This window comes from Amblyomma americanum, chromosome 1 (genome assembly GCF_052857255.1).
Source record: "Amblyomma americanum isolate KBUSLIRL-KWMA chromosome 1, ASM5285725v1, whole genome shotgun sequence".
Lineage (NCBI taxonomy): Eukaryota > Metazoa > Arthropoda > Arachnida > Ixodida > Ixodidae > Amblyomma > Amblyomma americanum.
Genome location: NC_135497.1, coordinates 287,752,323 through 287,765,362, shown reverse-complemented (window position 1 = coordinate 287,765,362; position 13,040 = coordinate 287,752,323). Strand labels below are relative to the sequence as shown.

General features: G+C 50.6%; 1 long non-coding RNA gene across 1 annotated transcript; it reads right to left on the bottom strand.

Annotated features, from left to right (window-relative positions):
- Positions 1-830: 830 nt before the first annotated feature.
- LOC144097950 (uncharacterized) lies at positions 831-2,005 on the bottom strand. Its single transcript, XR_013307119.1, has 3 exons — positions 1,928-2,005; positions 1,665-1,768; positions 831-1,526 (listed from the first exon to the last, which is right to left on the bottom strand). It is a non-coding gene; the product is annotated as an uncharacterized LOC144097950 (long non-coding RNA).
- Positions 2,006-13,040: the final 11,035 nt, after the last annotated feature.

The window sequence follows — 13,040 nt, the reverse complement described above, 5'->3', positions numbered from 1 at the left end:
ATGGACACTGTAACAGTCGGAGTGGTGTCACGATGAAATCGCTGTTCCTCTCATTGATGGCTGTGATTCGACCCTTGGCCGAGGAACTGTTCTACTGCGCATGTGTCAATAGAGGTGCACGAGGTGCACTGGAGGTGCAGGCGTAGACTCTTCCAACTGGTTCGACGCATATCTCTCCTGGAAACTTGTAAGTGGCCAAGCGAAATCGTGGCCTCTGACGAGTCGAACCATCCGAATGTCCTGGCCGGCAGCCGCGCGAGCTGTCTCTGAACACGGACGATCGGTACGCCGCTGTTCTCCTTCTGCACTATCGTCTTGAACATTTTTGAACATTTATTTATTTATTCCACACTAAAAGTGAAAAGAGAGGGAGGAGAAAAAGTTGTTTTAACACAGCTTGACAGCGCTCCATCCCCCCAAAGGCAACAGTAACAGCTTGCATATATGCTCCAAGATGCACCAACATGCTCCAAGATGGAACGCAGAACGGCGTCGTCGTCATAAAACTAAGGCGCATTCATTCGGCTGCGGACGCTGCAACACGAGATAGGAACTGAAGTCAGTACAGGAGAACCTAAAGAACAATCTACTACTTATCCTGCACTCATTTGAACTATGAAAACCTTTCAAAGCTCTCCCCATACGCTCTCCCCGAGTGTATACACCTACTGCTGACAAATCTGTCGAGTGCTCGAAGGCGTGACAATACAGGATCTGATAGGCCGAATTGATGAGTCTGCCGAAGAATCGCTACATCATGGTTGTATAGAGAACGGAGGCATCTCCCTGTCGTGCACATGTTCGCTCTGCTAGAGATCGGTTAAGGGCCGTTGTACGATCGTTTCGGAGCGCCTTCCGCCTCGTCCGCTTCGCGAGCGGGCCTGGCGGATCCGCCTCGTTCGGCGAACGGATGGAAAGTTGGTCAACTTCAACTTTCTGGCGGACGAGCGCATCCGGCCGGGGACCGGATTGCAGCTATTGGCTGCTTTTCCCGTGACGTCAGTGACGTCCGAGCCCCTCCTCCCTCCGCCTCGGTTCTGCTCTGCCGGGGCAAGATGGCCATCCGTCGACTGAACTGGGGAGCGCGGCCTGGGCAGTGGCAGAGATGTCGCGAAGCGTGTTATATTGGCCACATCTTGATATTACCAGTGTTCAGAGCGACTGCAAACTTCGCCGCGTTCAGCAGTGGCGAGCGATAGTTCCACTAGTTGAATTCTATAATCATCTATGTTGACGGAGTTGACAGAGCGCCTCTTCAAACCGATGCAAGACCTGTGCAGTGGCGGTGTCACGAAGTGTTTATTTCGAACTGCTTGTGGCTTTTGCATGCGTTTGTAATTCCTGCTGCGGCTCTGCAAACCGACGCAAGACCTGTGCAGTGCAATGGCGGTGTCACGAAGTGTTTATTTCGAGCTTCAACACCTCGAATCGAGCTTCCGACCTCGAATCCAACACGGCCAGAGAGGGGGGGAGCTGCGGAAAAAAATCCATCGCCACCGTGGAACCTTACGGCTCAGGACCTGGCCCTGTAAAAGAACGGCACCGTGCTCTTTATGGACTATAAAACGCTGTACACGCACAAAAGGAGGAAAGCAGCTACTGTACTCCCTTAAGTAAGCGTTTACATCGTATTAACGTAAGCGCGACTACAGACATGCACATACCATAGGCAATCTGCTGCGACCTGGAATCCACCACGGCCAGAGGGGAACAGCTGCGGAGAAAAGGTCCGCCGTCACCGTGGAACCTTAAGGCTCGAGATGTGGCCCTGTAAAAGAACGGCACCGTACTCTTTATGTACTATTAAAAGGCTGTAGGTGCACAAAAAGAGGAAAGCAGCTTCTGTTCTCCCTTAAGCAGACATTTACTTCGTATTCATGTAAATGCGACCATAGACATGCACCTACCGTAGGCAATCTGCTCCTACCTCGAATCCACCACGGTCAGAGGGGGCAGCTGCGGACAAAAAGTCCGCCGTCACCGTGGAACCTTAAGGCTGGTGAAGTGGCCCTGTAAAAGAACGGCACCGTACTCTTTATGTACTATAAATCACTGTACGTGCACAAAAAGAGGAAAGCAGCTTCTGTACTCTCTAAAGCAGACGTTTACTACGTATTCATGTAAACGCGACTACAGACATGCACCTACCGTAGGCAATCTGCTGCGACCAAGAATCCTCCACGGCCATAGGGGGGCAGCTGCGGAGAAAAGGTCCGCCGTCACCGTGGAACCTTAAGGCTGGGAACGTGGCCCTGTAAAAGAACGGCACCGTACTCTTTATGTACTATAAAACGCCGTCGCGCATAAAAAGAGGAAAGCAGCTACTTTTCTCTCTTAAACAGGCGTTTACTTCGTATTCATGTAAACGCGACAATATACATGCACCTACCTTAGGCGAATTGCTCCGACCTCAAATCCGCCACGGTCAGAGGGGCAGCTGCGGACAAAAAGTCCGCCGTCACCGTGGAACCTTAAGGCTGGGTCATGGCCCTGTAAAAAAACGGCACCGTACTCTTTATGTACTATAAAGCGCTGTACGTGCACAAAAAGAGGAAAGCAGCTTCTGTACTCTCTAAAGCAGACGTTTGCTTCGTATTCATGTAAACGCGACTACAGACATGCACCTACCGTAGGCAATCTGCTGCGACCAGGAATCCTCCACGGCCATAGGGGGGCAGCTGCGGAGAAAAGGTCCGCCGTCACCGTGGAACCTTAAGGCTGGAGATGTGGCCCTGTAAAAGAACGGCACCATACTTTTTATGTACTATAAAAGGCTGTACGTGCGCAAAAGGAGGAAAGCAGCTGCTGTACTCCCATAATCAAGCGTTTACTTCGTATTCACATAAGCGCGACTACAGACATGCACCTACCGTAGGCAATCTGCTGCGACCAGGAATCCTCCACGGCCATAGGGGGGCAGCTGCGGAGAAAACGTCCGCCGTCACCGTGGAACCTTAAGGCTGGAGATGTGGCCCTGTAAAAGAACGGCACCATACTCTTTATGTACTATAAAAGGCTGTACGTGCACAAAAGGAGGAAAGCAGCTGCTGTACTCCCTTAATCAAGCGTTTACTTCGTATTCACATAAGCGCGACTACAGACATGCACATACCGTAGGCAATATGCTGCGACCTCGAATCCACCATGGCCAGAGGAGGGCAGCTGCAGACAAAAGGTCCGCCGTCACCGTGGAACCTTAAGGCTGGTGAAGTGGCCCTGTAAAAGAACGGCACCGTACTCTTTATGTACTATAAATAACTGTACGTGCACAAAAAGAGGAAAGCAGCTTCTGTACTCTCTAAAGCAGACGTTTACTTCGTATTCATGTAAACGCGACTACAGACATGCACCTACCGTAGGCAATCTGCTGCGACCAGGAATCCTCCACGGCCATAGGGGGGCAGCTGCGGAGAAAAGGTCCGCCGTCACCGTGGAACCTTAAGGCTGGGGACGTGGCCCTGTAAAAGAACGGCACCGTACTCTTTATGTACTATAAAACGCCGTCGCGCATAAAAAGAGGAAAGCAGCTACTTTTCTCTCTTAAACAGGCGTTTACTTCGTATTCATGTAAACGCGACAATATACATGCACCTACCTTAGGCGAATTGCTCCGACCTCAAATCCGCCACGGTCAGAGGGGCAGCTGCGGACAAAAAGTCCGCCGTCACCGTGGAACCTTAAGGCTGGGGACATGGCCCTGTAAAAAAACGGCACCGTACTCTTTATGTACTATAAAGAGCTGTACGTGCACAAAAAGAGGAAAGCAGCTTCTGTACTCTCTAAAGGAGACGTTTGCTTCGTATTCATGTAAACGCGACTACAGACATGTACCTACCGTAGGCAATCTGCTGCGACCAGGAATCCTCCACGGCCATAGGGGGGCAGCTGCGGAGAAAAGGTCCGCCGTCACCGTGGAACCTTAAGGCTGGAGATGTGGCCCTGTAAAAGAACGGCACCATACTCTTTATGTACTATAAAAGGCTGTACGTGCACAAAAGGAGGAAAGCAGCTGCTGTACTCCCATAATCAAGCGTTTACTTCGTACTCACATAAGCGCGACTACAGACATGCACCTACCGTAGGCAATCTGCTGCGACCAGGAATCCTCCACGGCCATAGGGGGGCAGCTGCGGAGAAAAGGTCCGCCGTCACCGTGGAACCTTAAGGCTGGAGATGTGGCCCTGTAAAAGAACGGCACCATACTCTTTATGTACTATAAATCACTGTACGTGCACAAAAAGAGGAAAGCAGCTTCTGTACTATCTAAAGCAGACGTTGACTTCGTATTGATGTAAACGCGACTACAGACATGCACCTACCGTAGGCAATCTGCTGCGACCAGGAATCCTCCACGGCCATAGGGGGGCAGCTGCGGAGAAAAGGTCCGCCGTCACCGTGGAACCTTAAGGCTGGGGACGTGGCCCTGTAAAAGAACGGCACCGTACTCTATATGTACTATAAAACGCCGTCGCGCATAAAAAGAGGAAAGCAGCTACTTTTCTCTCTTACACAGGCGTTTACTTCGTATTCATGTAAACGCGACAATATACATGCACCTACCTTAGGCGAATTGCTCCGACCTCAAATCCGCCACGGTCAGAGGGGCAGCTGCGGACAAAAAGTCCGCCGTCACCGTGGAACCGTAAGGCTGGGGACATGGCCCTGTAAAAGAACGGCACCGTACTCTTTATGTACTATAAATCACTGTACGTGCACAAAAAGAGGAAAGCAGCTTCTGTACTCTCTAAAGCAGACGTTTGCTTCGTATTCATGTAAACGCGACTACAGACATGCACCTACCGTAGGCAATCTGCTGCGACCAGGAATCCTCCACGGCCATAGGGGGGCAGCTGCGGAGAAAAGGTCCGCCGTCACCGTGCAACCTTAAGGCTGGGGACGTGGCCCTGTAAAAGAACGGCACCGTACTCTTTATGTACTATAAAACGCCGTCGCGCATAAAAAGAGGAAAGCAGCTACTTTTCTCTCTTAAACAGGCGTTTACTTCGTATTCATGTAAACGCGACAATATACATGCACCTACCTTAGGCGAATTGCTCCGACCTCAAATCCGCCACGGTCAGAGGGGCAGCTGCGGACAAAAAGTCCGCCGTCACCGTGGAACCTTAAGGCTGGGGACATGGCCCTGTAAAAAAACGGCACCGTACTCTTTATGTACTATAAAGCGCTGTACGTGCACAAAAGGAGGAAAGCAGCTGCTGTACTCTCTTAAGCACACGTTTGCTTCGTTTTCATATAAACGCGACTACAGACATGCACCTACCGTAGGCAATCTGCTGCGACCAGGAATCCTCCACGGCCATAGGGGGGCAGCTGCGGAGAAAAGGTCCGCCGTCACCGTGGAGCCTTAAGGCTGGAGATGTGGCCCTGTAAAAGAACGGCACCGTACTCTTTATGTACTATAAATCACTGTACGTGCACAAAAAGAGGAAAGCAGCTGCTGTACTCCCTTAATCAAGCGTTTACTTCGTATTCACATAAGCGCGACTACAGACATGCACATACCGTAGGCAATATGCTGCGACCTCGAATCCACCATGGCCAGAGGAGGGCAGCTGCAGACAAAAGGTCCGCCGTCACCGTGGAACCTTAAGGCTGGTGAAGTGGCCCTGTAAAAGAACGGCACCGTACTCTTTATGTACTATAAATCACTGTACGTGCACAAAAAGAGGAAAGCAGCTTCTGTACTCTCTAAAGCAGACGTTTACTTCGTATTCATGTAAACGCGACTACAGACATGCACCTACCGTAGGCAATCTGCTGCGACCAGGAATCCTCCACGGCCATTGGGGGGCAGCTGCGGAGAAAAGGTCCGCCGTCACCGTGGAACCTTAAGGCTGGGGACGTGGCCCTGTAAAAGAACGGCACCGTACTCTTTATGTACTATAAAACGCCGTCGCGCATAAAAAGAGGAAAGCAGCTTCTTTTCTTTCTTAAACAGGCGTTTACTTCGTATTCATGTAAACGCGACAATATACATGCACCTACCTTAGGCGAATTGCTCCGACCTCAAATCCGCCACGGTCAGAGGGGCAGCTGCGGACAAAAAGTCCGCCGTCACCGTGGAACCTTAAGGCTGGGGACATGGCCCTGTAAAAAAACGGCACCGTACTCTTTATGTACTATAAAGCGCTGTACGTGCACAAAAAGAGGAAAGCAGCTTCTGTACTCTCTAAAGCAGACGTTTGCTTCGTATTCATGTAAACGCGACTACAGACATGTACCTACCGTAGGCAATCTGCTGCGACCAGGAATCCTCCACGGCCATAGGGGGGCAGCTGCGGAGAAAAGGTCCGCCGTCACCGTGGAACCTTAAGGCTGGGGACGTGGACTGTAAAAGAACGGCACCGTACTCTTTATGTACTATAAAACGCCGTCGCGCATAAAAAGAGGAAAGCAGCTACTTTTCTCTCTTAAACAGGCGTTTACTTCGTATTCATGTAAACGCGACAATATACATGCACCTACCTTAGGCGAATTGCTCCGACCTCCAATCCGCCACGGTCAGAGGGGCAGCTGCGGACAAAAAGTCCGCCGTCACCGTGGAACCTTAAGGCTGGAGATGTGGCCCTGTAAAAGAACGGCACCATACTCTTTATGTACTATAAATCACTGTACGTGCACAAAAAGAGGAAAGCAGCTTCTGTACTCTCTAAAGCAGACGTTTACTTCGTATTCATGTAAACGCGACTACAGACATGCACCTACCGTAAGCAATCTGCTGCGACCAGGAATCCTCCACGGCCATAGGGGGGCAGCTGCGGAGAAAAGGTCCGCCGTCACCGTGGAACCTTAAGGCTGGGGACGTGGCCCTGTAAAAGAACGGCACCGTACTCTATATGTACTATAAAACGCCGTCGCGCATAAAAAGAGGAAAGCAGCTACTTTTCTCTCTTAAACAGGCGTTTACTTCGTATTCATGTAAACGCGACAATATACATGCACCTACCTTAGGCGAATTGCTCCGACCTCAAATCCGCCACGGTCAGAGGGGCAGCTGCGGACAAAAAGTCCGCCGTCACCGTGGAACCTTAAGGCTGGGGACATGGCCCTGTAAAAGAACGGCACCGTACTCTTTATGTACTATAAAGCGCTGTACGTGCACAAAAAGAGGAAAGCAGCTTCTGTACTCTCTAAAGCAGACGTTTGCTTCGTATTCATGTAAACGCGACTACAGACATGCACCTACCGTAGGCAATCTGCTGCGACCAGGAATCCTCCACGGCCATAGGGGGGCAGCTGCGGAGAAAAGGTCCGCCGTCACCGTGGAACCTTAAGGCTGGAGATGTGGCCCTGTAAAAGAACGGCACCATACTCTTTATGTACTATAAAAGGCTGTACATGCACAAAAGGAGGAAAGCAGCTGCTGTACTCCCATAATCAAGCGTTTACTTCGTATTCACATAAGCGCGACTACAGACATGCACCTACCGTAGGCAATCTGCTGCGACCAGGAATCCTCCACGGCCATAGGGGGGCAGCTGCGGAGAAAAGGTCCGCCGTCACCGTGGAACCCTAAGGCTGGAGATGTGGCCCTGTAAAAGAACGGCACCATACTCTTTATGTACTATAAATCACTGTACGTGCACAAAAAGAGGAAAGCAGCTTCTGTTCTCCCTTAAGCAGACATTTACTTCGTATTCATGTAAATGCGACCATAGACATGCACCTACCGTAGGCAATCTGCTCCTACCTCGAATCCACCACGGTCAGAGGGGGCAGCTGCGGACAAAAAGTCCGCCGTCACCGTAACCTTAAGGCTGGTGAAGTGGCCCTGTAAAAGAACGGCACCGTACTCTTTATGTACTATAAATCACTTTACGTGCACAAAAAGAGGAAAGCAGCTTCTGTACTCTCTAAAGCAGACGTTTACTACGTATTCATGTAAACGCGACTACAGACATGCACCTACCGTAGGCAATCTGCTGCGACCAAGAATCCTCCACGGCCATAGGGGGGCAGCTGCGGAGAAAAGGTCCGCCGTCACCGTGGAACCTTAAGGCTGGGAACGTGGCCCTGTAAAAGAACGGCACCGTAATCTTTATGTACTATAAAACGCCGTCGCGCATAAAAAGAGGAAAGCAGCTACTTTTCTCTCTTAAACAGGCGTTTACTTCGTATTCATGTAAACGCGACAATATACATGCACCTACCTTAGGCGAATTGCTCCGACCTCAAATCCGCCACGGTCAGAGGGGCAGCTGCGGACAAAAAGTCCGCCGTCACCGTGGAACCTTAAGGCTGGGGTCATGGCCCTGTAAAAAAACGGCACCGTACTCTTTATGTACTATAAAGCGCTGTACGTGCACAAAAAGAGGAAAGCAGCTTCTGTACTCTCTAAAGCAGACGTTTGCTTCGTATTCATGTAAACGCGACTACAGACATGCACCTACCGTAGGCAATCTGCTGCGACCAGGAATCCTCCACGGCCATAGGGGGGCAGCTGCGGAGAAAAGGTCCGCCGTCACCGTGGAGCCTTAAGGCTGGAGATGTGGCCCTGTAAAAGAACGGCACCATACTTTTTATGTACTATAAAAGGCTGTACGTGCACAAAAGGAGGAAAGCAGCTGCTGTACTCCCATAATCAAGCGTTTACTTCGTATTCACATAAGCGCGACTACAGACATGCACCTACCGTAGGCAATCTGCTGCGACCAGGAATCCTCCACGGCCATAGGGGGGCAGCTGCGGAGAAAAGGTCCGCCGTCACCGTGGAACCTTAAGGCTGGAGATGTGGCCCTGTAAAAGAACGGCACCATACTCTTTATGTACTATAAAAGGCTGTACGTGCACAAAAGGAGGAAAGCAGCTGCTGTACTCCCTTAATCAAGCGTTTACTTCGTATTCACATAAGCGCGACTACAGACATGCACATACCGTAGGCAATATGCTGCGACCTCGAATCCACCATGGCCAGAGGAGGGCAGCTGCAGACAAAAGGTCCGCCGTCACCGTGGAACCTTAAGGCTGGTGAAGTGGCCCTGTAAAAGAACGGCACCGTACTCTTTATGTACTATAAATAACTGTACGTGCACAAAAAGAGGAAAGCAGCTTCTGGACACTCTAAAGCAGACGTTTACTTCGTATTCATGTAAACGCGACTACAGACATGCACCTACCGTAGGCAATCTGCTGCGACCAGGAATCCTCCACGGCCATAGGGGGGCAGCTGCGGAGAAAAGGTCCGCCGTCACTGTGGAACCTTAAGGCTGGGGACGTGGCCCTGTAAAAGAACGGCACCGTACTCTTTATGTACTATAAAACGCCGTCGCGCATAAAAAGAGGAAAGCAGCTACTTTTCTCTCTTAAACAGGCGTTTACTTCGTATTCATGTAAACGCGACAATATACATGCACCTACCTTAGGCGAATTGCTCCGACCTCAAATCCGCCACGGTCAGAGGGGCAGCTGCGGACAAAAAGTCCGCCGTCACCGTGGAACCTTAAGGCTGGGGACATGGCCCTGTAAAAAAACGGCACCGTACTCTTTATGTACTATAAAGAGCTGTACGTGCACAAAAAGAGGAAAGCAGCTTCTGTACTCTCTAAAGGAGACGTTTGCTTCGTATTCATGTAAACGCGACTACAGACATGTACCTACCGTAGGCAATCTGCTGCGACCAGGAATCCTCCACGGCCATAGGGGGGCAGCTGCGGAGAAAAGGTCCGCCGTCACCATGGAACCTTAAGGCTGGGGACGTGGCCCTGTAAAAGAACGGCACCGTACTCTTTACGTACTATAAAACGCCGTCGCGCATAAAAAGAGGAAAGCAGCTACTTTTCTCTCTTAAACAGGCGTTTACTTCGTATTCATGTAAACGCGACAATATACATGCACCTACCTTAGGCGAATTGCTCCGACCTCAAATCCACCACGGGCAGAGGGGCAGCTGCGGACAAAAAGTCCGCCGTCACCGTGGAACCTTAAGGCTGGGGTCATGGCCCTGTAAAAAAACGGCACCGTACTCTTTATGTACTATAAAGCGCTGTACGTGCACAAAAAGAGAAAAGCAGCTTCCGTACTCTCTAAAGCAGACGTTTGCTTCGTATTCATGTAAACGCGACTACAGACATGCACCTACCGTAGGCAATCTGCTGCGACCAGGAATCCTCCACGGCCATAGGGGGGCAGCTGCGGAGAAAAGGTCCGCCGTCACCGTGGAACCTTAAGGCTGGAGATGTGGCCCTGTAAAAGAACGGCACCATACTCTTTATGTACTATAAAAGGCTGTACGTGCACAAAAGGAGGAAAGCAGCTGCTGTACTCCCATATTCAAGCGTTTACTTCGTATTCACATAAGCGCGACTACAGACATGCACCTACCGTAGGCAATCTGCTGCGACCAGGAATCCTCCACGGCCATAGGGGGGCAGCTGCGGAGAAAAGGTCCGCCGTCACCGTGGAACCTTAAGGCTGGAGATGTGGCCCTGTAAAAGAACGGCACCATACTCTTTATGTACTATAAATCACTGTACGTGCACAAAAAGAGGAAAGCAGCTTCTGTACTATCTAAAGCAGACGTTTACTTCGTATTGATGTAAACGCGACTACAGACATGCACCTACCGTAGGCAATCTGCTGCGACCAGGAATCCTCCACGGCCATAGGGGGCAGCTGCGGAGAAAAGGTCCGCCGTCACCGTGGAACCTTAAGGCTGGGGACGTGGCCCTGTAAAAGAACGGCACCGTACTCTATATGTACTATAAAACGCCGTCGCGCATAAAAAGAGGAAAGCAGCTACTTTTCTCTCTTACACAGGCGTTTACTTCGTATTCATGTAAACGCGACAATATACATGCACCTACCTTAGGCGAATTGCTCCGACCTCAAATCCGCCACGGTCAGAGGGGCAGCTGCGGACAAAAAGTCCGCCGTCACCGTGGAACCTTAAGGCTGGGGACATGGCCCTGTAAAAGAACGGCACCGTACTCTTTATGTACTATAAATCACTGTACGTGCACAAAAAGAGGAAAGCAGCTTCTGTACTCTCTAAAGCAGACGTTTGCTTCGTATTCATGTAAACGCGACTACAGACATGCACCTACCGTAGGCAATCTGCTGCGACCAGGAATCCTCCACGGCCATAGGGGGGCAGCTGCGGAGAAAAGGTCCGCCGTCACCGTGCAACCTTAAGGCTGGGGACGTGGCCCTGTAAAAGAACGGCACCGTACTCTTTATGTACTATAAAACGCCGTCGCGCATAAAAAGAGGAAAGCAGCTACTTTTCTCTCTTAAACAGGCGTTTACTTCGTATTCATGTAAACGCGACAATATACATGCACCTACCTTAGGCGAATTGCTCCGACCTCAAATCCGCCACGGTCAGAGGGGCAGCTGCGGACAAAAAGTCCGCCGTCACCGTGGAACCTTAAGGCTGGGGACATGGCCCTGTAAAAAAACGGCACCGTACTCTTTATGTACTATAAAGCGCTGTACGTGCACAAAAAGAGGAAAGCAGCTTCTGTTTTCTCTTAAGCACACGTTTGCTTCGTATTCATATAAACGCGACTACAGACATGCACCTACCGTAGGCAATCTGCTGCGACCAGGAATCCTCCACGGCCATAGGGGGGCAGCTGCGGAGAAAAGGTCCGCCGTCACCGTGGAACCTTAAGGCTGGAGATGTGGCCCTGTAAAAGAACGGCACCATACTCTTTATGTACTATAAAAGGCTGTACGTGCACAAAAGGAGGAAAGCAGCTGCTGTACTCCCTTAATCAAGCGTTTACTTCGTATTCACATAAGCGCGACTACAGACATGCACATACCGTAGGCAATATGCTGCGACCTCGAATCCACCATGGCCAGAGGAGGGCAGCTGCAGACAAAAGGTCTGCCGTCACCGTGGAACCTTAAGGCTGGTGAAGTGGCCCTGTAAAAGAACGGCACCGTACTCTTTATGTACTATAAATCACTGTACGTGCACAAAAAGAGGAAAGCAGCTGCTGTACTCCCTTAATCAAGCGTTTACTTCGTATTCACATAAGCGCGACTACAGACATGCACATACCGTAGGCAATATGCTGCGACCTCGAATCCACCATGGCCAGAGGAGGGCAGCTGCAGACAAAAGGTCCGCCGTCACCGTGGAACCTTAAGGCTGGTGAAGTGGCCCTGTAAAAGAACGGCACCGTACTCTTTATGTACTATAAATCACTGTACGTGCACAAAAAGAGGAAAGCAGCTTCTGTACTCTCTAAAGCAGACGTTTACTTCGTATTCATGTAAACGCGACTACAGACATGCACCTACCGTAGGCAATCTGCTGCGACCAGGAATCCTCCACGGCCATAGGGGGGCAGCTGCGGAGAAAAGGTCCGCCGTCACCGTGGAACCTTAAGGCTGGGGACGTGGCCCTGTAAAAGAACGGCACCGTACTCTTTATGTACTATAAAACGCCGTCGCGCATAAAAAGAGGAAAGCAGCTTCTTTTCTCTCTTAAACAGGCGTTTACTTCGTATTCATGTAAACGCGACAATATACATGCACCTACCTTAGGCGAATTGCTCCGACCTCAAATCCGCCACGGTCAGAGGGGCAGCTGCGGACAAAAAGTCCGCCGTCACCGTGGAACCTTAAGGCTGGGGACATGGCCCTGTAAAAAAACGGCACCGTACTCTTTATGTACTATAAAGCGCTGTACGTGCACAAAAAGAGGAAAGCAGCTTCTGTACTCTCTAAAGCAGACGTTTGCTTCGTATTCATGTAAACGCGACTACAGACATGTACCTACCATAGGCAATCTGCTGCGACCAGGAATCCTCCACGGCCATAGGGGGGCAGCTGCGGAGAAAAGGTCCGCCGTCACCGTGGAACCTTAAGGCTGAGGACGTGGCCCTGTAAAAGAACGGCACCGTACTCTTTATGTACTATAAAACGCCGTCGCGCATAAAAAGAGGAAAGCAGCTACTTTTCTCTCTTAAACAGGCGTTTACTTCGTACTCATGTAAACGCGACAATATACATGCACCTACCTTAGGCGAATTGCTCCGACCTCAAATCCGCCACGGTCAGAGGGGCAG